Here is a 24,138-nt window from a genome sequence, read left to right on the forward strand (position 1 = left end):
TGCCCCTACAAACTTTGGCATGCATCACTTAGGAAGACAGACATTCTCTTGTGTAACAACAGTGCCTTGAACAAAATCAGGCAAGTCAACGTTTATACTAAATGATACAATGCACAGTCTATATTCAGATTTCACCAGTTTCTCCCCAAGTGTTCCCCGTACCCATCTCCTCACCCATCCCCACCACCAGTCCAGGATCTAGTCCTGCTGGATCACGTATTGTATTTGGTGGTCCAGCTCTGGTGATTTTGATTGTCCTTGGTAGAAAGTCTCCACTGAGATGTGCTCATGCTTGTCCCAGATCCAAGCTCCGTGACCAGCTCTGTGACCTCGGGAAGCTGATTCTTGGACATCAGTTTCTTCAGCTATAAAATGGGGAAATCTCTGTTCCTACCTCATAGACATGTTCCCTTGTTCCAACACATTGTATTAAGCACCTACTGTGTGCCTGGCCCAGATGCTGGGATACAGCAGGATGCAGGGCAGGCCGACATCTGGGCCCTTGGGGGTGGAGTAGAGTAGGTGAGTGCTGGGTGCGGAGCCGGCTCCCTGGGACGCCTGCCACGTCTGGCTGTGTTCGCAGTTACTGCGCTCATTTTAGAAAATTTGGGAAATAAAGATGAGTAAAAAGATCTCACCCTTCCAAATAGCTGTTTCACCTTTGGGTGTATTTCCTCTTTGTTCCTTGCATTTGGTTTGAGCCTGGTACACGACAGCAGATACTGCTTGTGCGTACTTCCTCGTGTCACTGCTAAACACTCTCCATCAGCAAGCCTTTGATGGCTTCGGAATGAAATGTGGGGGCTGTGTGATGGCCACTGTCCAGTTGAAATCCTGACTGCCTACCTGCTGTGTGGTGAGTGGCCAGCTGCTCCATCTGTGTGTGCCTCAGTTTCCTCATCTCCTAAAATAGCGCCCCCATCTTAGATTGATGGGGAAATTAGGTGAATTAGGACCTGCAAAGCTATCAGAACAATGCGAGGTACATAGTAAGCATTCCATATATATTAGCTATACTTATAAGAATTATTATACCAATACATAATTTCATAATAGCATTCTAGTAAAATTATTATTACTTACCCGTTCCTCTTGTATTGGGGCATTTAGGTAGTTTGCAGTTTTTCACAATGACGGTCCATGTGCATCTTTGTTGATTGCTACCGGTTCTTTTGTCAGTTTAGTAACTGAGGGCTGAAGAAACCTGGCTTTAGGACCCTTTGGTCCTTTCTAGCCCAAATAAATTATTGGCACTAGAATCCTGGAAACAGGCTGTTAGAGCTGGAAGACACCGAGACATCATCTCATCCAATCATCTCACTTTTCAGAAAGGGGACATTGAGGCACAGAGCTGTTCAGTCACCTGGCCTGGGGTTCCCAAGTGAGTTTGTGGTTGAGATGGAACTGAAGCCCAGGTTTTCTGACTCCTATCCCATGATAGTCTGCTTTTATCCAACAGCTGAGACTCCTTGGAGGACAGGGAGGGAGGTTTAAGTTGTATCCAAATGAGTTGGATGAATCTTTTGTCCTAGGGGATTCCCTTGTCTCTGGGAAACTTTGCTTTCAGATTCTTTGACTTCAGTGATCAGTAGCGTGAGGGGTGTGTGTGTGTATCCAGGTCTGGTCAGTAGTGTGCATACACACGTGTGTGTGTGTGTGTGTGTATATCAGACTCTGGTCAGAAGTCATTGATTGCACCCTTGCTATGGGCCAGGCCTTGTACAAGCTACTGAGGCCACAGATGTGATGAAAGCAGAACCCCTCACTTTACTTATGATCAAAACCACTGGTTCAAAACCCGGGGGTCCTAAGGCCAGGTTAGGCCCATACGTGGGTTTTGTCAGCCTGCACAGGATTGTTTTAAAATTTTTTGTTTAGGCTGGGTATGGTGGCTCAGGTCTGTAATCCCAGCACTTTGGGAAGCCAAGGTGGGTGGATCACCTGAGGTCAGGAGTTTGTGACCAGCCTGGCAAACACGGTGAAATCCCATGTTTAATAAAAAACTAAAAATTGTTATTTAGCTGCCAACAATGAAAAATGAAGACATTTCATACAAAAATCTATTATTTCTGGCTTCTTAGTAATCAGAAGATGTGTCACTTGCACTTCTCCAGGCAATGCTTGGTTTGGCTGGACCTGAAGAGCAGCTGCCCCTTCTGCAGGGCACAGGGCTTCACTCTTCATTTAGCCATAGTCTCCACCCCTCCATAACATGTTCCTAGCACTGAGACCAAACATTGGTTGCCATTTATTATGGCACTTGCCCTATTGGTTTTTAATTTTTTTCTTTTTCTTTTTTTTTTTTGAGGAGTCTGGCCCTGTTGTCCAGGCTGGAGTGCAGTGGTGCGATCTTGGCTCACTGCAGCCTCCGCCTCCTGAGTTCAAGTGATTCTTCTCCCTCAGCCTCCTGAGTAGCTGGGACTACAGGTGTGCACCACCACGCCTGGCTAATTTTTGTATTTTTAGTAGAGATGGGGTTTTGCCATGTTGGCTGGGCTGATCGCAAACTCTTGACCTCAGGTGATTCACCCACTTCGGCCTCCCAAAGTGCTGGGATTACAAGAGTGAACAACACCGCCCCTGCCTTTTTTTTTTTTTTTTTAATTGAGGTGAGATCTTGCCTTGCTGCCCAGGCTGGAGTGCAGTGGTGTGATCATAGCTCACTACAGTCTCCAACCCCTGGGCTCATGTGACCTTCTCACCTCAGCCTCCTGAGTAGCTGTAACTACAGTTGTATGTCACCATGCCCAGCTAATTTAAAAAAAAGGTTTTTTTTTTTTAGAGATGGGGTCTCACTATGTTGCCCAGGCTGGTCTCGAACTCCTGGGCTTAAGCGATCCTCCTGCCTCAACCTCCCAAACTGTTGGGATTACAGGCATGAGCCACTGTGCTAGGCCTGGTTTTTAATTTTTTTAAATTGTAGAGTTAAGAGGACAGAGGAATGTTTCTTCTAACCCTTGCGTATATCAGATGGAAAACTGAAAGACCAAGAGAATTACGTGTTTTAAGGCAGTGGAGGGTAGCAGGTTTCTCTTTGGAAGAGAGGAGTAGTCCTGTGTGTTTACTAGACAAATACACTCTCCTCTGTTAAAAGGATACAATAGTCATTGCTTTTGCTAAGGAGGCACACACAGCATCCCCTGTCACCTGCCCAGCTCCTATAGGGGTTTTAAGTTGGAGACTTGTTTTTCAGTTTGTGGGTGGTCCTTCTTGTTCTTTGAGATGAAAAGGCGAGAAGGTGGGTCTCTCTTAGAGGGTGTGATTCTGTTACCCAGACTTCCACTTCCTGTGGCCTGTGGGCAATGGCTCCCTTCTCTTTTCTGCAACATCAGCTATTAAACAGGAGGTTCCCACATGGTCCGTCCTACTTCCTGCACTCATGCCCCTTTGGGAGACCCTGGGAGGAAGTAGTGGGTTCCTCCAGGGGCGTAAGAGGGTCCCTGCCTGGGCCTCTTCTTGGGTTGCAGGACCCTGATACCATCCCGCTCGGGCTTGGTGTCTTCCGGCTGTTGGTGGCCTCTCCCCTGGCCTCGTTTGTCTCTCCTCTTGAAGATTCTGAAATAACAAGAACAATAATAAAGACAATGGCGTTGCTGCCGCTGCTGAGATCGGCAAGGGCCGGCTGGTTGTCAGGATCCTTTGGTTGCAAGTGACAGAAAACCCATCTCAAACCACCTTCAGTAAGAACGGGAATTACTCTGTTTCCCTGGGGTGGCTGCCTCCTGGGTGAGGGACCTAGCTCTGCCACATGGTAGTCAGGAGGGGAGTGGTTCCCAGAAGGAAGCCCCCAGAGTATTGGGACCAGAAGACAGGGAGGGATGCCAGGTGGGAGCATCTCTTCTCCCCTCTGCTGGTGCGTCGGTCCCAGATTGGAAGGCTTTGCCTTCCCCCAAGTCTTGGGCTCCCTCCCAGGGGAGCCCTGTTGGCCCATGGCCTGCTTGCAGTGGCTCTTGGCCTTTCCACGTCTGACCTCAGAATCCTTGCTCCTATCCTACCTCCTTGGGAGGCCTTCCTTGGCTATTCCAGCTCTCCCTGTGGATGTCATTATAACACTGGTGCCCACATGTGTGAGGAACTGTGCCCAGTGGAGACTTTCCAAGCACCATAGTCCCCAGGAACCTGGTGGGGAAGGTGTTCCTGCGTTGTCTGTTCATTGTGTCGATGCGGAAATAGAGGCTCCGAAAGGTTCCCTGACCTGCCCAGAGTCACACAGCATCCTTCTCTCTTATTGAAGACTCAGCTGTGTGCATTCTGCCTTCTCTGAATCCAGGCTCTGCCTCTTCTAGGGGTGTCACATCAGGAAAAGGACTTTGCCTCTGCCTTTATAGGGAGAGAATTCCAAGCATGGGAAATAGCAAGTGCCCTGAGGCAGGAGCCTGTTTCAGGATGCACAGGGAGGCCGGAGTGGCCAGGGGCAGAGCAATAGGAGATCAAGTCAGAGAGGTGGCAGTAGGAGTAGGGAGGCTGGTGGGCAGATCGCACAGGACTTTGAGGGCCATTATAAGGGCTTTGCTTTCTACGCCGAGTGAGGTGGTCGCCCTTGGAGCGTTTCAGCAGAGGAGGGGCAGATCTGACTCAGTTTTTGCAGGATCCCTCTGGCTACTTGTGGGGAGTAGATGATAGGAGATGGGGTGGAGGCTGAGGAGGAGGTCGCCACAGCAGCCTGGGCAGGAGAGCCTGTTCTGCAGGTGGCTAGATGGCAGCCCGCCGTCCCTGCTTTGTGCGTGTGTGCTCCTCACGAGCTGTGTGACCTCGAGTCCTGGCTGCTTTTCTTGGAGGCTCTGTTTTCTCGTCTGCACAGTGGTGTTAACGATGTGACCTCGCTGATGGGGCTGTAGGGATGAACTGTGTGAGCTGATAAATGTAAAGTGCTCCCGGAGCGCCTGGCACAGCCCGAGCTCTCGGCAAATGTTTGCGGAGTGCGCCAGTGAGGGGATGGCAGGGAATTTGGGGCCGCTCCAGCTCTGCCCACAGTGCCTGTGCCTGAGGTCAGCCCCGGAGCAGGAAGCACCCCGTTGTTCCCCAACTCTGCCCTCCCCATCCCCACACACAGAGCTTTGAATGAACAGGATCCAGAATGTTCCAGCAACAGTGCCCCCCTCCCCTTTCCTACTGACAAAGCCATCTTTGTTACGCCCGGGTGTGAAATCCATTTCAGAAATGAGGATGGTGCAGGCTCAGGGGTTGGCTTGCAAGGATGGGGAGGAGCTTGGGAAGAAGTTGTCCCCATCTTGCTCAGGGCCTCCTAGGTGGACAGCCTGCTCCCCCACACCCCTCCAGCCTCATTTGGGTCCAGAATGCTCTGGAATTGGCAGTGTTTTTTGGAACCGTGTGGAGCTGCATTTCTGCTGAGAAACCATGTCAGTCAACATCACCTTCCATCCCTTACCATTGTCACATGTACACAAGAGGCACAATGCCCAGCGCTGGCATGGCTGCAGGCAAGCGAGCAGTCCCAGAGGACGCTGGTGGGAGTGTTCATGATGGCTCCCTTGGGGGAAAAATACATTGGCAATGTCTTTAAAAATGAAAACCCACGATACCCTTTGATTCAGTTCCTTTAGGAACTTCTCCTATAGAAACAAGAAAAAAGAAGTAGGTAAAGATGTTAGTTACAAAGATGTTTATTCCAGTTTTGTTTCTAATAGCAAAATAAATTGGCAACCCTGTGAGTGGCGATTAACAGAGGAAAGTCTCACTAGGATGGTTGTTGAGCCACATGTTGGGGTATCGGACAGCTGTTGGAGAGAATGAGGTTGGTCTCTATGGATGTGAGGGGCTGTACGTGCTTTACCTTTAAGAAAGGCTAAGTTGCTGAGTGAAATGTAGAGTGGGACCCCAATTTTGTAGGGAAAGAAACACAAAAAAGGCTCTGTCAGTGGGTATTTATGAGCGTGGAGAAAGATACTGCAGGATGCGCACCAGATGTTAGCCTTGGTAGCCTCAGGCTGAGAATGGGGAGGAGTGTAGAGAAAGATTTTTCACTTTATCTTTGTATACTTTTTTTGCATTGCTACAGGAGTTCTAATTAACACAGTATTTTTTGAATTAATATAGACTAACAATAATTTAAAAAAGACAGTTCCCTGCCAGTTGTCTTTTCCCTCATGTCAGCATGGCTCACTTCCATCTTCAGCCATGCTCTGTTGAGATGTTGCCTCCTTTAAGAGGCCTTCCCCTTTGGGAGGCCGAGACGGGCAGATCACGAGGTCAGGAGATCGAGACCATCCTGGCTAACATGGTGAAACCCCGTCTCTACTAAAAAATACAAAAAACTAGCCGGGCGAGGTGGTGGGCGCCTGTAGTCCCAGCTACTCAGGAGGCTGAGGCAGGAGAATGGCGTAAACAGGGAGGCGGAGCTTGCAGTGAGCTGAGATCCGGCCGCTGCACTCCAGCCCGGACAACAGAGTGAGACTCCATCTCAAAAAAAAAAAAAAAAAAAAAAAGAGGCCTTCCCTGACTGTTCCATGAATGAATGGATATTGAATTCCTTTGAGCTGTCCCTATACCTCCTCTGAGAAGCCATTCCTGCTACTCTCACGCATCTCTGACTTCCTTTCCCCCAGCCCCAGCCCTCCATGCTGGCACTGAGCGCTCTCCACCTTCTGCTTGCTGTTGGAGCTGCTTGGGGGCCACCTTGACCTTGGTATCCCTGATGCTGAGCCCAGTGCCTGGCACACAGTCAGTGCTCATTAAATGCTTGTTGCTTGCTTGTCAGGGAACTTACCAATCTGAAAGCCCAAAGTCTGAGAGGCCCTGGTATATTATCTTTCAGTCCCGGCTCCTCCTCTCATTGGGAGTGTGATCTGGGGCAAGTCATTTAACATGTTTGAACCTTAGTTTTGCCCTCAATAAAGTGGGAGTAATAGTAATCCCTTCCTTCTAGGATCATTGTACATCTGAAATGAGCCATGGTGTGCAAAAGACGTTTCATTTGGTACCTGGCACATAATAAATGCTTAATTAATGTTAGCTGTTATTAATAATAATGAAATAAGTCTGGAGTTTAGAATACACAAACAAAAATGACCATTTAGAGACACCTACTGTGGGCCAGACTTGTATGTAATATTGGGTCACGTAAACCCTCCCGTAGGCCTTTGAGAATCAGGATAGCAGGTGTCTGAGCAAATTGTGAAACCAGGTCCCTTAAGTTCAAATCCAGGCCCTAGATTTGATGAATAGACAAAGATTTTTGTCCTCCTGGAGCTGACGTTCTGGTGGTCGTAGAACAGTGGTTCTCAAGCAAGGGCAGTTTGCCCCTCCCCCAAAGGGGATATATGGCAATGTCTGGAGATATTTTTGGTTGTCACAACCGGGGCGGAAGAATGTCTGGACTCTTACCTGCTACTGTCATGTAGGGAGAAGTCCTGGTCTAGAGCAGTGTCTGGCACATCCTGAGAGCTCAGCACACGTTCACTGCTTTGACGACAGTGATGACGGAAGTGTTTCTGTATTTGCCACCTGTGTTACAGGTGAGGACATTGAAGCTTGGAGAGGTGTCACAGCTGGTTCTAAGTCTCATTGTCAGTTGGCATTGGAGCTGGGATTTGAACCTGGGTTTTGATCCCCGAGGCTGAGCCCTGTGGCCGAGGTGGGAGAAGGATGCCCCATCCCTGGTGTGTCTCTCGAGAGTTGGTGGCTGCTGGGGGGCACAGAGGGGTGAGGTGGGATTCTGGGCTTGGGGCTGGCCTGTAAGTCCAGAAAGAAGGGAGTCCCCGGTGCTGAGGGGACCCTGCAGAGCCAGCCCTGTGTGTGGTGCTGGCTGCCCCTCCTGGCTCCCTAGCTCGCTGCCAGCTCTTGTTGTCTGCCAGTCACTGCAACACTTTGGGCCAAGACATGTTCTCAGCCCCTCCCCATGTGTCAGGTCTTTGGCAGCCGCAGAAGGCAAGGTGGAGGGGGGTCTCTCTGTTTCTGCTCCTGAAGAGCTGCACTTGGCAGAGAGCACATGGTGTCTGCAGCCTGGCCTTGGCCGGGTGGCTCAGCCAGCTGAGTTAGCCTGGATCACCTTGCACCCGCCTGCCCTTCTCTGACTGCGCCTCAGTTTCTTATCTGGGTGTTGGGGTGGGGTGAGGAATGCTCATTCCTGCCCTACGTACCTCTTTGGAGCAGGCTAGACGGTGGATGTGAAACTCCATTGTCCACAGCAAGCTGTTCTAGAACAAGGAACTGATGTTCTGTTGCTGCTTATCACCCTTTCTTCTCCCCGGCACATAGCCAGGAGGCTGGTGGGCACTGGCAGCCCGGTGGTAAGGAGATGGGGACCATTTCTTCCCTCTCGTCCTCTGGTCACTTCATTATCATTCTGTGGTTGAGCTCATCTTGCTCAGTCATTTAAAATGCCCTCCCTTTGCCAACATTTCTCACATTTATATTCCTTGCCCTGACCTCTATCCTGACCTCTAGATCATGGCCTGACATCTCCATGAGGGCATTCAGCAGGCATCACAAACTCGCTGTCTCCTCCCCGCCACTCCTCTTGCAGCCCCCTCCTTCCAGTCACTCTGGCACCTCCTTGGGCCATCTCGACGCCACTCTTCCTCTTACATCCCACATCCAACCCATCAGGAAATCCTGTCTGCTCCAACTTGGACAAGCAGCCAGGATCTGGCCACTTCTCACCTCCCATGGGTAGCCCCGGGTCTCAGCTACCATGGCCTCCTGCTGGGACTCTTGCAGTCGCCTCCTCCCTGGTTCCATGCTTCCACCCTTGCCCCGATGGTTGGTTCTCCACATGTACCCTGTGTAAGTCAGGTCACATACCTCCTATCTGAGCCCCCGCTGGCTCCCACCTCACTCAGAGGAAATCCCAAGGCCCTGTAGTCTGTGGTCTTCTGACTCCATCGTCATATACGCCCAGCAGACTCTTGCCTCAGGGCCTTTGCACATGCTGTCCTGTTGGTCGGGAACATTCTCCAGGTATTCGTGTGCTCATGACCTCTTCAGGTCTCTGGCCTCTCCCTCTCAGCCCAGCCTTCCCTGGCCTCCCATCGAAAGTCATCCTTCCTCCCATGCTCCCCCTCTCTCTGCCTGTTCTCCATGGCACTTGTATTTGATTCACTCCTCTGCTTATTGCCTGTTCTTCCGTCTCTAGAATTTAAGCTCCCAGAGGGCAGGGGGTTTTGTCTCTCTTGTTCCCTGTTGTGTCCCCACACCTAGAACAGTGCCTGGCACATAGTGGGTGCTCAGTAGATATTTGCAGAGTGAAAGAAGGATGAGCTATCCAGTCATTGTCGTGTATTTCCTGAAGATTATATTATAACCCAGGCCGCCTTCTGGGCGTCAAAAATGCAGATGACTCAAATAGTGGTGTGTCCTCAAGGGCTCCAGTCCAGGGGAGAAGATGGGCATGTAAGTGAGACATTACAGGGTGATAGGTGCTGTAACAGATGTGTCACTCAGGACTGTTTGGGTTGTAAGTGACAGAAACCCTAACTTGAAGAGTCTGAAGCAAACAGACAAACAAAAAAAGACTTTCTGGGCTTACTTGACTCTGGAGTAATGGCCTCAGGCACAGTTGGATCCAGGTGCTCCCTGGCCTGACCCTGAGGTCATGGACCCATCCATGAACCAAGTATCACCTATGGAGAGGGCCCCAGAGCTCTTATTGCCCACGCCTGGGTCACAGGTTCCTCAGTGTAGGTGGAGTGAGATGCCGGCTACTCCACAACCGCATGCACCCAGAGCAGGACTCCAAGCGTGACTTCCAGGAGATCAGACCTCGGGAAGCCGCAGAAGGGGTGATGCTGTGTGGATCACAAGCTGTTTTTGGGGTGTGGGCCTGTGTGTTGCAGGTGGTGGGGAGGTGGAATTGGGGAGCTGCTGGTCTTGGTGACAGGTGGCCCTCCCTCTCCCTATACACACCTCTTTTGCCCCCTTACCCCACTCCTTGAAAATACTCCTGGCTCTCCCTCTATTCCCCTTCCCTTTATCACAGAGGGACTCCAGATGGCGCGGCTCTCGGGGAGTCTGCCACGCAAATCTGTTGGGTTCATCTCCCCGTTCTCCCTCCCCTACCCGCATATGCTGGCTCTGAGCTTCTTGGATCCCATTTTGGGTCTGAGGGAGGAAGGATGCTTGGGGTCCCTGGATGGGCCTCGATGGTCTGGCCTGTGCTGCTGGGAAGCCATGTTTTGCATGAGATTGGCCTCGTGGGCCTGCCATGAGCCTTTTGGTTCCCAGGGATGCCCTGAACCAGCCATGCCTGCTATTACCTACTTATCTGGGGGTTTGAACCAGGATATCGCAAATCTGACTATACCTCTGAACTACCTGCGGATCTAGTTCCAATGCAGGTTTTGGATCAGCAGGTCTGGAGGGGGGCCTGAGATGCTGCGTTTCTAAGCAAGCTCCCAGGAGATGAGATACTGATGCCGTTGGTCCAGGGAGCACGCTGGGTGGTGGGGGTCTAAGGCACCTTCTCAGGAAAGCCCCCCTTGGCTTGCCCACTCCTCACTCCCCAGCTTGGGCCAGAGCCCCTGTTACAAGCTCGCAAAATGGCCTGGCTTCTCTCAGAGCCCTTGTTGCAAAGGGCATGTGGGATTCCCACACTGTGTCAGGCATGCTTAGAGCTCCAGGAATCTTGTTTTCTGCTGTCTTCATGCTGTCAGCAGATACTGACTAAGGTCCTACTGTGTGCCGGGTGTGGGGGAAACAGCAGTGATCAAAACAGACACAATCCCTGCTGTCATATCTCTGACCTTTGGGTCAGGGGAGATGAATAATGAACAAATAACAAATGAGAAAAATCTTGCAAGTGACAGGTGCTACGCAGACAGTAACGCAGAGATATGAATTAGAGTCGGGGGTGTTTTGGATCTGATGATCAGGGAAGGCCTGACTGTCTGATGAGGTGGCCTTTGAGCTGGGACCTGGATGCTGAGAAGACAGTCATGGGAATTAAGGCAGGAAGAGTAGCCTGTGCAAAGGCCCTGAGGCAGGGATGAGCTTGGCCAGTTTCAGCATCATCAAGGAGGCTGGTGTGTCTGGGTAGAGTGAGTGAGGGGTGAATGGGTGGGAGAAGAGGTCTGAGCACCATGTAGGGCCTGCCTTGGGCGGGGTCTTGGAGGCCACAGCAAGAGGTTGGGCTTTTATTGTAAGAGGTAGAGAAGCTGCAGGAGCTTAGGCCAGGCAGTGACAGTGAATGACTTACCTTTTAAAAGAACCCCTCTGGGCCGGGCGCGGTGGCTCAAGCCTGTAATCCCAGCATTTTGGGAGGCCGAGACGGGTGGATCACGAGGTCAGGAGATCGAGACCATCCTGGCTAACACAGTGAAACCCCGTCTCTACTAAAAAAAAATACAAAAAACTAGCCGGGCGAGGTGGTGGGCGCCTGTAGTCCCAGCTACTTGGGAGGCTGAGGCAGGAGAATGGCGTAAACCTGGGAGGTGGAGCTTGCAGTGAGCTGAGATCCGGCCACTGCACTCCAGCCTGGGCGACAGAGCGAGACTCCGTCTCAAAAAAAAAAAAAAAAGAACCCCTCTGGCTACTGTGAAGAAAGTAGACGGGATTGCCGGTGGGGTGGGGGTGGGCTTAGTTTGTTTTCTGCTGCTTATAACAGAACACCTGAAGCTGGGTAATTTACAAAGAAAAAAGATTGATTAGCTCACAGTTGCACAGGCTGGGAAGTTCAAGGGCATGGCCATGGTGTCTGATGACGGCCTTCACGCTGCATCATGGCACGCCAGAGAAGGCCAAGGAGAAAGCAGACGTGAGTGAAGAGACAAAACCCGAGGGGCATCCCGGCTTTATAACAACCCACTCTCGGGGAACTAATCCAGACTTCCCAGAGTGAGAGCTCACTACTGTGAGGACGGCACCAGCCCATTCATGAGGGGTCCGCCTCCATGACTCAGACACCTCCCACTCGACCCCGTCTCTCAACACCCCCTCACTGGGGACCAGATTTCAACATGAGTTTTGGTGGGGACAAATAAGTCATAGCTAAACCATAGCAGGGGACAAAGATAGGTGGGGAGACCAGTGAGGAGGTGACTGCAACAGCCCTGGGGAGAGACACGGGTGGCCTGGCCCAGGGTGGTGGTGGGAGGAGAGGAGTGGCCGGATGCAGGATGCAGGATGCAGGATGCAGGCTGGTTTCCAACAAAAAGCCTGTTTCCACGGAGGTGAAACTGTGCCTTGGCCCTTACCTACTGAAGGATGGTGCTCTGGCCAGAAGGGACTCCATTACAGGATGGTTTTGGGAGGCTCCTTGGGTGTCTCCGCGTGGTAGGGCTGGGCTTGCTTCAGGATGACTTAGGGCAGGCAGGTGTGTGGGTGTCAGGCCTGGTGTGGTCTCATTTTCTCAGCAAGAGGGAGAGCCCGGCTGGCCAACTTCTCAGAATTAGACCTTCAAGTGTCACTGATGCCTGAGGCATGGAGAGTTGCGGAAAGAGGAGATGTTCCTTGGTTCTTAGCCAGCTTCCTTGGTTTCCACAAAAGACCATGTTGCCTGTGATGGCGTAGATGCTAATGCCAGCGTGAATACTGCTGCTAGTAGCTGGTTTTTCACGCAAGCTAGACCATGTCTTAAGCTCTTCAGTTGCACAGTCCTGTGGGATACTCACTGCAACCTGTGAGGGAAGGATTCTTATTATCCCCATTTTATCCTGGTGACAGGCAGGAACTCTCCAAAGATTACCCAGCTAGTAGCTGGCAGATTTTAAGCTAACATATTTTTAGAAATCCCATAATTATTTGCATCCACAGGCTGAGTGCAGTGGCCCACACCTGTAATCCCTGCACTTTGGGAGGCCGAGGCGGGAGGATTGCTTGAGGTTAAGAGTTCAAGACCAGCCTGGGCAACACAGTGAGATCCTGTCACTACAAAAAAAAAAAAAGAAAAAAAATTGAGATATTTGCATCCAGAGTGGTTTGATCATGTGTCATGTATGTTAAAGGCATTGGTCTCATTATAAAGGCCCATGTTCAGTATGTATCATGGTTCTTGGGGCCTTGTTTTAGCCCTGCCCGAGAGCCTCAGAACATGGACAGCTGGCTGCTCTTGCCATCTGAGAGGCTGTGCTCCCTTTTACGCTGTGTAGGTAAGTTCTGCAGCTTATGAGGAAACTGGTCCTCAGTTTCCTTGTCTGTGACATGAGGGAGGGAAAGAGGGAACAAAAACTCCTACCTCACAGGACCACTGTGTGGTGAGGCTTTGGGGTTTGCATGGAGCTGGGCACACATTGTAAGTGCTCAGGGATTGTTGACTGCTGTCACTGTTATTATTATCATCTTTATTCTCACTGATAAGTCGAGTGGTAAATAGAGTGACCAAGTGCCCCGGTTTGCTTAGAACTGTCCTGGTTTTAAAATTAAGTCCCACATCTCAGGAAACCCCTCAGACCTCAGTAAACTGGGGCTGTTGGTTGTCCTGCTGATAATGGGCTTATCAATAAATCCAGGCCCTTAATGTCAGCTCAGCCTGCATTTGAATTAGCCCTGCCACTTCCCAGCGGTGTGACCATGAGCAGGCTACTTAGGCTCTCTGTGCCTCAGTTTCCCACTTGTAAAACGTGGGGTAATCATAGTACCTACCTTAAAGGTTGTTGTGAAGTTTGAATGAGTATAAAGTTTGGTGAAATAGCTTTATTCAAATTGTCCAGAGTCCCACATGGATGGGAGAGAAGCTTAGACTGTTTTGAAGCCCCACGGGCTCTCCCCTCCCCCACAGCTGGCCCACAAGTCAGACTGGCTCCATCCTCTACCACATCAAAGCTCCCCTTTATGGCAGGGGTCTGCTGGCCCCTGGCGCAGAGGCAGATTAGAGTAAGATCCTATCTGGATGGGTGGAGGTGCCCAGCCGGGGAGAGGCACTGGTGGCCACTGATAAGCAGGGCCCTGGTGACCACAGCCCCTGCCCCCTCACCCAGGAGAACACTGCTCTCTTCCTGGGTTTCAGCCCAGCTGGCCCCTCTCTGGCCCTGTTGTGGGGGGACAGAAGCCTGCTTGCCTGCAGGACAACCTCTCTGTACCCATTTTCTACCTATCTAAAATGGGGGTGGAAAACCCTCACCCATGGGGTGCACAGGAGGCCAAGGCCCCTCCAGTCTTGGGCTGTATTATTAACAAAATGCATGTAGGTTAAGACTGGGGCCCCGGAGGGTGGCTTTTGAAATATTTAACTTTGAACCAGCTAACGCTTTTAGCACATGCAATCTCCAGGGTGATAGACGGTGCTGCTCGGGGCAGGGCCACAGGGTTTGTAGGAGTCGCTCTTCATTTTAGGATGCTACTGACAGTGTGGTTGAGTGGACACAGGCTCAGAGGGATGGCGTGCTTGAGTGGACACAGGCTCAGAGCGACAGCGTGCTTGGGTGGACACAGGCTCAGAGCGACAGCGTGCTTGGGTGGACACAGGCTCAGAGGGACATCTCGAACGTTTTCCTCTTCCAGGCCTGTCTGTGTGTCCTTGTGGTGGGCAGTGGGGATCTCACTTGGGGACTGTGAGGGGCTTCCATGCAGCAAGCCCCTGCCACCCTCAGCCAAGTATACAGGAGAGTCTTGAGAATCAAATGAAAGAAAACATGTGGGCACTCAAAAAATGATAGCTGTTATATTTTAAATTAAAATGCTATTTATTCAGGGCCAGGTGGGGTGGCTTAGGCCTGTAATTTCAGCGCTCTGGGAGGCTGAGGTAGGTGGATCACTTGATCAGGAGTTCAAGACCAGCCTGGCCAACATGATAAAACCCAGTCTCTACTAAAAATATAAAAATTAGCTGTGGGTGGTGGCGCATGCCTGTAATCTCAGCTACTCAGGAGAATTGCTTGAACTTGGGAGGTGGAGGTTTCAGTGAGCCGAGATCTCGCCATTGCACTCCAGCCTGGGTGACAGAGTGAGACTCTGTTTCAAAAAAAAAAGTTATTTAATTCATATTTACAGATTTAAGTCAGAGTCTTGCACGGATCTGAAGCGATGCCAATTTAATCCCAACAGGAGGGTCAGATACACAGTTCCTTATAAATTTAGCAGATGACTGTAACACCAGGAGATGAATTTTACTGAGCACCTGCTGCATGCCAAAGCTCCTCCAAGTGTGCTCCAGGGACTTGGCAGTATCACCGTGGGAGCTTGGGCTCACCCCACATCCACTGCAGCAGAATCTGCTTTTGACAAGGCCCCCAGGTGATTGACAGGTACACTTCAGTTTGCAAGTGCACAGGCTGGGAGGTGGGAAAGGACTTGGCAGAGTTTAAGTGCAGCGGGGAGGCTGGTGTGGAGCGAGGGAAGGCTGTGGGGTAAGGAGGGTAATGGGACACAGCATGCAGGGCCTTGCAGGAAGAGGTGAGGAGCAGGGACTTCCTCCTCGTGTGGCAGGGTGCCGGGGAGGGCTTTAAGCAGGGCAGAAGAGTGGTCTGATGGATGCTTTAAAAGGGACCCCCAGGTGCAGGTATGGAGGCTGGACCATAGGAGGAGCAAGATGGGTTAGGTGGCTGCCTCAGTGTCCAGTGAGGGTTGGTCGTGGCTTGGACCAGGAGGTGGATGGAGATAGAGCTGGGTTGGACTTGAATTGATAGTGGAGGAATGTGGGTGATGAGCTTTTTCAGTGGAGGTGGGGAAACTAGACCTTGACCCATATAACCTAGAAGGCTTCCTGGAGGAGGTGGAGACTTTCAGGATAGATGCAGCAGACTTGAGGACATTCCAGAGGTGGGAACCCTGTGGGCAAGGGCAAAAGTGAGTTCATGCAAAAGGCAGGAGATTGACTTATGTGACTTCTTCCCAACCCTTAAAAGTTACAGATGAGCTCAGCGTCATCCCTGGAATTGCAAAGTTAAGAGAAGAGATTAAGGGTCAAAGGCTTTGGGCACCCCCTTGAATGGGGACAAGAAGGCAGCTTAGGGAAAGTCACAGAATCCAGGCTGAGGGATCTTTAGGGTCTGAGCACTGGCTCTGTTAGGACTACAGGCCTGTCATCGACTCTCCCGGGCCTCAGCGTTCTCAGGCATCAGTGGGGTTACAGCGGGGTGCAAAGTGGGTGTGCTGCTGGCCTGGAAAGTCGGAACAGAGCTGCCATTGCAGGCCTGGCGCCCTGTGCCAGGGCCACGAGCAGCTTGCTTTGCCAGACTGTGCTTTCTGGGTGAGAACAGGGTTGTTTGAGGAAGGTGACAAGCGGGGACCGAAGGGGGTGTCGTTCTCTTTCTCTCTGGGGAAGATCATTGAGAAAGAGCGGACTCACAGAGGGGCAGTGAACAGAGACAGCGCTGTGGGCCTCTTTTTTGGGGGGATGGGGTGGGGAGAGAGAGCTAGGTCAGCTGTATGAGCCACTTAATACCCATGAACTTGCAATTAAATGCGGAAGTGAGAGACAAGAGGGGTGGTCAAAGGGGATATTGTTCCCAGCTCCTGAGGGGAGGGGGCTGGAGCCCTGGGGAAATGGCCAGCCTCCAACATGAATGGGCTTCAGTGTCCTGGGGGGGCCTGGGGGGAGCAGGGGGCCGGCATTTGGCCCTTTGTCCTGCTCTGCTGGACTCAACCACAAAGGCCAGCTTGATTCCCATTTGGCTTTTTTCTGGGGAAGAAGTTGAGAGAGGGGCTGGACCCTAGCTTGGCCATCTCTCGGGGACCCAAGCAAAGAGCTCCCTCTGGGAAAGGGTGGATGATATAATTTAGATAATTTCTAGAAATGCTTTCCACCATGATCAGTCCTTTTTCTTCCATTAAAAATTTTAAATCGTAATTATTTTAGGTATGTCTTGTATGCAAAATGTACGATACACCAAGTATACGGCTTGGTGAGCTTATAAGAAGATATATCTGAGTAACTGGCACTCAGACCAGATATTGCCAGCACCCTAGAGGGTGTCTTCTCCCAGGCAGTATCCCAAAAAGTCACCACTGTTCTGATTTCTATCTGCGAAGATTAGTTTTGCCTGTTTTTGAACTTTATGTAAAATGGAATTATATAGTATATGATCTTTTGTGTCTTTTAGATTAGTTTAAAATGTTACAACTATACATGTGTATATAACTATATATGTATATAACTGTATGTGTAACTATATATGTATGTATAACTAGGCATATGCATAAACTTTTATATACATTTTATATCACATCTATGTTATATATACTGTATATGATATATGATACATATAACTGGATATGTATATATACTGCATATATGTGTCTGCATATATAGATATATAGATATATAAATGTGTAATCATTTTCATGGTTCAAATTAAAAAGCATACAGTGATGTAGAATGAAATGTCGGCCTCCAGATTCCCTCCCCAGAGGCAGCCACTGGCCCTGGTTTCATATAGGCCCCTTCAGATAGTCTGGGTGTACCCCTTTTGTTATACAAGTGGGGCCCACTGTACACATGTTTCTGCATTTTGCTTTGTGCCTGTATCATGGAGGTTGTTCCGTGATAGTACATGGAATTGCCTCATTTCAAAAACGATAGCTGCATAGAATTCTGTTGAATGGAAGTACTGTTTTTTTTTTTTTTTAAATTATTATTAAATTAGTCCCCTGTTGATGGACACTGAGGTTGTACCCATCTTTTGCCATTACAAATCATGGTGGGACAGACACAGGCCACTTCATACCTGTAAGTTTATTCATTTCTGGGAATGGAATTTCTGGGTTAAAGAGTATATGTGTTTGTAATTTTTCGTTAATGTTTCATAACATGACAAATACAAATGCATTCTTCTTGTAGAAAATTAAAGTGTTGTGGATGAGGTAACCTAACCCTTGGTGTTCCTGGTTGCCTCCAGCCCCAGTTGCTCTTGTTACTAGGCTGGTGTGTAGCTTTCCAGATCTTTCCCTGTGTGTTGCTCATGTCGTTGCCATACATCGATGTGAACCGGCAGCAATAACATAGCATACTTTCGAGCGTGTGCTTTTGTTTTGGTAAAAGATACAGAGCAGAGGCCGGTGGAGCAGGTGGTTACATCTGTAGGCTTGGGGCTGAGCCGCTGGGTTTGAATTCTAGGTCCTTGAGGGTCAACGTAGGATCACCTAGCATTCTGAGCTGGCTTTGCTCCTGGAATGTGCACGTCTGGATAATCTTGTTATGTTGTTTTACACAGTTTCAGGCCCTTCTTTCTCACTTCTGTCTACCATTTTGCAGGGCGTGATTCTGCTGGGGTTTATGCATTCATTCCCTTCTTGATGGGCATCTTGGTGGTTCCTGCCTTTTTCTTTTTCTTCTGGATTTCTCAGCCTCAGCTCTAGTGACATTTGGAACTTTGTTGTGGGGGGACTCTCCTATCCTGTGCATTGTAGGATGTTTAGGAGCGTCCCTGGGTCTACCCACCAGCCCAAAACACCCTCCTCCTCAGTTGTGGCAACCAAAAATGTCTCCAGACAATGCCATTTGTCCTCAGGGGTGGGGGGTGGGGGAAGCAAAATTGCCCTCATTTGAAAGTCACTGGTCTGTACTAAGCAGTGCTGCAGGGAGCATCCTTCTCTGAGCCTCTCTGTATGTGGGCAGGGTCATCATCGTTGTATTCCCATTCCACAGATAAGGACATGGAGGCTTGGAGAGGTTGAGTCATTTGCCTTGGGTCACACAGCAAATATGTGGCAGAACCAGCATCCCAGCTCACACTTCTTCCCATTTGTTGGGTACCCACCAGGTACAGTTCTAGGCTGAGCTGTTTAGTGGGAGATGGAACAGACTTGAGCCCCTGTCCTTATGGATCTAACCCTCTGGTAAGGGGCAGACAGTAAGCCAGTCATCAGATACATACATGACACATCAGGTGTCATGTTAGTGGGTGAGGATAAGGATACAAGAGAATTACATTAACAGTGTCACCTGACATTGTTACATTTTGCGATATGTTACATTTGCGATATTATCACCATTTTGCGATAATAGTTGACACGTGAGGGTTTCAGTACATTGGGAACTGTACTAAAGAGTTGCACTGGGCCGGCGCGGTGGCTCAAGCCTGTAATCCCAGCACTTTGGGAGCCGAGACGGGTGGATCATGAGGTCAGGAGATCGAGACCATCCTGGCTAACACAGTGAAACCCCGTCTCTACTAAAAAATACAAAAAAACTAGCCGGGCGAGGTGGCGGGCGCCTGTAGTCCCAGCTACTCAGGAGGCTGAGGCAGGAGAATGGCCTGAACCCGGGAGGCGGAGCTTGCAGTGAGCTGAGATCCGGCCACTGCACTCCAGCAAGGGGGACAGAGTGAGACTCCATCTCAAAAAAAAAAAAAAAAAAAAAAAAGAGTTGCACTGGATCAACTCATAGACTAGTCACAAAAGCCCCTGTGAGATACTGCGGGGGCTCGCTTCTGTGCCTCAGTTTCTTCATCTGTAAAACAGCTTCCCCACAGGACTGGTGTCTCGCACCCAGCAAGCACTCGATAAATGTTAACTAGCACTGCTGTCTCCCCAGCATCCACGGCCCAGTCCCCAGGGACTGTAGGCAGCCGGGGCCCCTCTTAGGGACCCTGTCCCTGGGCCTCTCATCAGCCCCTCTCTTTGTCTCCGTGGCCATGGCAACCTGGCTCGGTGCTTGGCACTTCCCGGCCCAGCCCCCAGCCTGACCAGCGGGCTTCCTCCTCTGCGGAGGCTGCCGTGGCAGGCTCCGGCCTGGCTGGGAAGCCACCCCTCCACCCACTGGTGGGGGCTCCTGGGCAGTGCTGGGGCTGCCCTGCAGTGTGGGAAGGACCTCTAGCAAAGGCCCCTGCTGGGCCTCCTCTCTGCCTCCTGGCCTCTTTCCTTCTGGAGTGGAGAGCGAGCTCTTGTTTTCGTTGTCCTGGTTAGCTCTCTCTTCCCGGCTCTGCCTCCAGCTTCCTTTGGGACTCTCCGTCTGCCCCTTCCCTCTCTCTGGTTTTCTATCTCGGTCTCATTCTCTGTGCCCCTCTCTTCCTCTGTTTCTCCCTCTCACTGTCTGCCTTCTGATACTTCATGCACAGGCCGGTCCCTGCATCTGAGAATGAGGTGCAGGGCACCTTGAGGTCCCTTCCATGCTCAGAGACAGGGCCTTGGTTTAGAGGGGCTCGTTTGCAGCTCCCGGTAGCTCAGGGAGAGCCTGCTGCTCCAAATTATGGGGGTGTTCATAAGGGTTCCTCCCACTCTGTGGGGTGGGGGTCCTCTTGTCCCATGGGGGCTCCTAGTGAGTGAGGGGATGTCATCTTCTGCCTGGCGAGTAAGGGGTCCTCCTGGCCAGACACTTGGGAGGAGATGGGCTACTGAACCCCTTGCTCTGACATCTGAGCCAGCCATGTGAAGGGCTTGGGCCTAGAAAACCCAGAATGGTTTCTTCCCATTCCCCTGGGAGTGGACCACTGTGAGTCGTTAAAATCATCATTTATTAATGGCCAGAACTGACCCTATACATATGAATAAGTAATGCTTCCATGTAATGCTCCAGACTTGTAGGGTCCTTGGGGGACCTGAGAGGATCTAGATTAAGAAAAAAGCCACTCCTGTCTGGCCTTTGCCTCGGGCTCAGGGAGAGTAAATGATTTGCCCCGATAAGGGCTGCAATTCCAGATCCCTGTGGCTGTGACCAGTAAAGCAGCCAGGTGCAAGAAAAATCACTGAATCCTCTCCCCCGACTTTATCTGTCTACATAGACATGGATATAGAAGAACATCTCTTTACTCTTAATCGCTCTGTGCCTTGGTTTTCTCATCTGTAAAATGGGGATAACAAGTATACCTATCTCATAGATGTTTCTCTTTTTAATTTTTTAATTGACGTATAATTCACATGTCATAGATAATTCCCCAAAAGTGTCCACTCCAGTAGCTTTTAGTATATTCACAAGGTTGTGTAACTGTCACTATCTTCTAATTTCAGAACGTTTTAATCATGCCTGAAAAACAACCCAAACCCACTGGTAGTCACTCCCCATTATTCCACTCCCCCAACCCCTGGAACCATTAATCTATTTATTTATTTATTTGGAGACAGTGTCTTGCTCTGTTACCCAGGATGGAGTGCAGTGGCACATTATCAGCTCACTGTAGCCTCTGCCTCCTGGTTCAAGCAATTCTTGCCCTTCAGCCTTCCAAGTAGCTGGAACTCTAGGTGCATACTACCATGCTCGGCTAATTTTCGTATTTTTAGTAGATACGGAGTTTTGCCATGTTGGCCAGGCTGATCTTGAACTCCTGACCTCAAGGGATCCACCCAACTTGGTCTCTCAAAGTGCTGGGATTACACGTGTGAGCTACCATGCCTGGCCCACTAATGTACTTGCTATCTCTACAGATTTGGACATTTCATGTAAATGGAATCATACTATATATGGAATCATACTCTCTCTCTCTATATATATATTTTGTATCTGGCTTCTTCCACTTAGCATGACGTTTTCAGGGCTTATCCACATTGTAGCATGTGTCAGAATTTCATTCCTTTTTTATGGCTGTATCATATTCCATTATATGGATATACCACATTTTGTTTATCCATTCATTAGCTGATGGACATTTGGGTTTTGACTGTTTGGCTACTATGAATAATACTGCTATGCACATATTATTGTGTACAAGTTTTTGTATGGAGGTGGGTTTTTATTTCTCTTGGGCATTTACCTAGGAATGGTCTCACAGGTTTCTTGGGAAGATTGAGTGAGATCATGAGGTACCACTCTCAGAACAGAGCCTGGCACAGCGCGGGCGCTAGATGTGTGTTAGCTCTTGTTTTTTTGAGATGGAGTTTCGCTCTTGTTGCCCAGGCTGGAGTACAATGGCGCGATCTCGGCTCACAGCAACCTGTGCCTCCTGGGTTCACGTGATTCTCCTGCCTCAGCCTCCTGAGTAGCTGGGATTACAGGCATGCACCACCATGCCTGGCTAATTTTGTATTTTTAGTAAAGGCCGGGTTTCTCCATATTGGCCAGGCTGGTCTTGAACTCCTGACCTCAGGTGATCCATCCACCTGGGCCTCCCAAAGTGCTGGGATTACAGGCACAAGCCACTGCGCCCAGACTTAGCTCTTATTTTTACAAAACAATGTCTCGAGCCCTGGGCCTTGGATGCTGGGGAGACAGCAGTGCTATTTAACATTTATTGAGTGCTTACTGGGTGCCAGACACCAGCCCTGTGGGGAAGCTGTTTTACAGATGAAGAAACTGAGGCGCAGAAGTGAGCCCCTGCAGTGAGTCCCCTGACCCCAAAGCCTTCTGGAGCATATGTCCCATGTCAAGCGAGCAGCCGCCTCTCAGCCCCAGGCAGCAGTCCCCGTGCGGGAACTTGAGCCCCGTATTGCCAGATCTCTTGACTTCTTAAAGACATTTTCCAACAGCCGGAAATGTGGAGTTTTCGGTATGAAATCACTCGATTTTTAAAAGTTGGCAACTCAGTCACATTTTTAACAAACACTTCATGGGCCAAACCAAACATGACTGTGGGCCAAACCTGTGGGTTGCCAGTTTGCACACTTTGCGCCCGGGTTGACTTGTTGCTGGTGGCGAGGGCTTTGCTGGACACTGAACTTGATTTCAGACATTTCTGAACCTTGGGCACCCCTCTTCCCTGGGGAGTTCTGGCTCATGTTCATTTCAGTCGTGCTGAAACCTGACCCGCCATTGGGACAGTGGGCTTGTTGAGGACCCCCATGGCAGCTGGTCATCTTGGGATTCCTCCCTGTCACTTCCCAGGGTCATAAAATGTGACTTGCTCAGGTTGGGTGCTTACTCTGTAGTCCTTGACTTTACCCCTCACCAACAGTGTGACCTTGGGGCAAATGACCTCTGTGCCTTGGTTTCCCCAGCTATGAAACAGGGGTGATAATAACACCTCCTCTGGGTTTGATGCAGCACTTAGGACAGCATCCAGCACATGGTAGGAGCTCAGTAATGTCAGCCACCGTTATTATTACACACAAATGCACAGACGTGCAGACGCGGCAATTGCCAGGCTCTGCCATCTGGCAGCAACAGCGCTAAGGTAACAATTTATTTCTGTGTGCTTTGTCTCTCTGTGTTTACTGAAGGGAGTGATATTAATGTGTGTGTGTGCATGCATCTGAACAGTTCCAAGCCAGCTAGCTGGGTTGCTGTTTTCTGCATGCATACCTCCCTGCATAGAGTGTATGCATTATTCGTGCACATGCGCACACTCTCACCCTCTCACACATTCCCAGGAATAAATACACGTTGAGGTTCTCGGGTGGTGACAGCAGCCACCTGAGCAGCCAGTAATGTTTCAACTGACTGAGGAGGGTGGGAGCTGATGGGGACAGGGTGGGTAGAGGTAGCAGATGTTCTGGAGAATCTGGGTGGTTGCTGCTGGGGATGTTGGGATGTGGCAGGGAAAGTGTTGAGTGCACTGAGGGCTGGGCTGTGGACTTGGATGCAACCCACAGCTTGTGGCTGTGGGGAAAGGTGCTGGGATTTGACTTTCACCGTCTTGGCATTCAGTGTTGGGGTGGACAGAACAGCCAGGCTTCCTCTAGGGTGTGCCTAACGGGCCGCTGATCCTTCCTCTGCCTCCCTTCACCTTCCCTTTCTTCTCTTCAGCATATTGCAGGCTCTAATTTAGGCAGAAACTCCTCAGAGTCTAAGAAAAGCTGAAGCATGCAGAATGAGCACAACAGAATTTAGCTATCTCGAGAGGTAGCCTGGACCATTGAATTTATCTTTTTTTTTTTCCCCACTCCTGTTGAAGACTTTTTTCCCCTGTTAAACTTCTCACATTACCTCGCAGCCCTCCACCCTCTTTTTCCCGTAGAGCCTGGGGAAAGTGGAGCCTTTTGTTCCTCTGTTTCCTCTCTTCCCTTCCTACTGTCAGGGGAGGCCCGTGGAACTTGAGGTTGCTTCTGAAATAGAAAGGGGGTTAGACTGGGTCAGCCCTAGAATGGATTTAACAACTTACTCATCATACTGTTAGCTGACACTTATCAAGCACTTAGGATGCATCTGGCGGTGTCCCGAGCGTTCTGCATACATTAACTCACTTATTTCTTCTGGCTGCCTTGATGGAGGTGTTCCTATTGTCCCGTTTCACAGTCCAGGAGACTGGGGCCCAGAGAGGTTTTGTCACAAGCCTAGGGTTCCTCAGCAAGGAAAGGCTGAGCCAAGTCATGAACCAGCAGTCTGACTTCAAGACCCATACACTTAACTACAGCACTCTACTGCTTCTTTGCTAATGGGTTCATTCAGCATATTTGTTGAGCACCTACTACACGCCAGGCCCATTTTTCTCCTTCTTT

At 50.2% G+C, this 24,138-nt stretch overlaps 1 protein-coding gene across 1 annotated transcript in view; it reads left to right on the forward strand.

Annotated features, from left to right (window-relative positions):
* PREX1 (phosphatidylinositol-3,4,5-trisphosphate dependent Rac exchange factor 1) overlaps positions 1–24,138 on the forward strand; it is a 204,676-nt gene that overhangs the window by 14,805 nt on the left and 165,733 nt on the right. The gene's annotated exons all lie outside the window — the stretch shown is intronic.

This window comes from Macaca thibetana, chromosome 10 (assembly GCF_024542745.1).
Source record: "Macaca thibetana thibetana isolate TM-01 chromosome 10, ASM2454274v1, whole genome shotgun sequence".
Taxonomy (NCBI): domain Eukaryota; kingdom Metazoa; phylum Chordata; class Mammalia; order Primates; family Cercopithecidae; genus Macaca; species Macaca thibetana.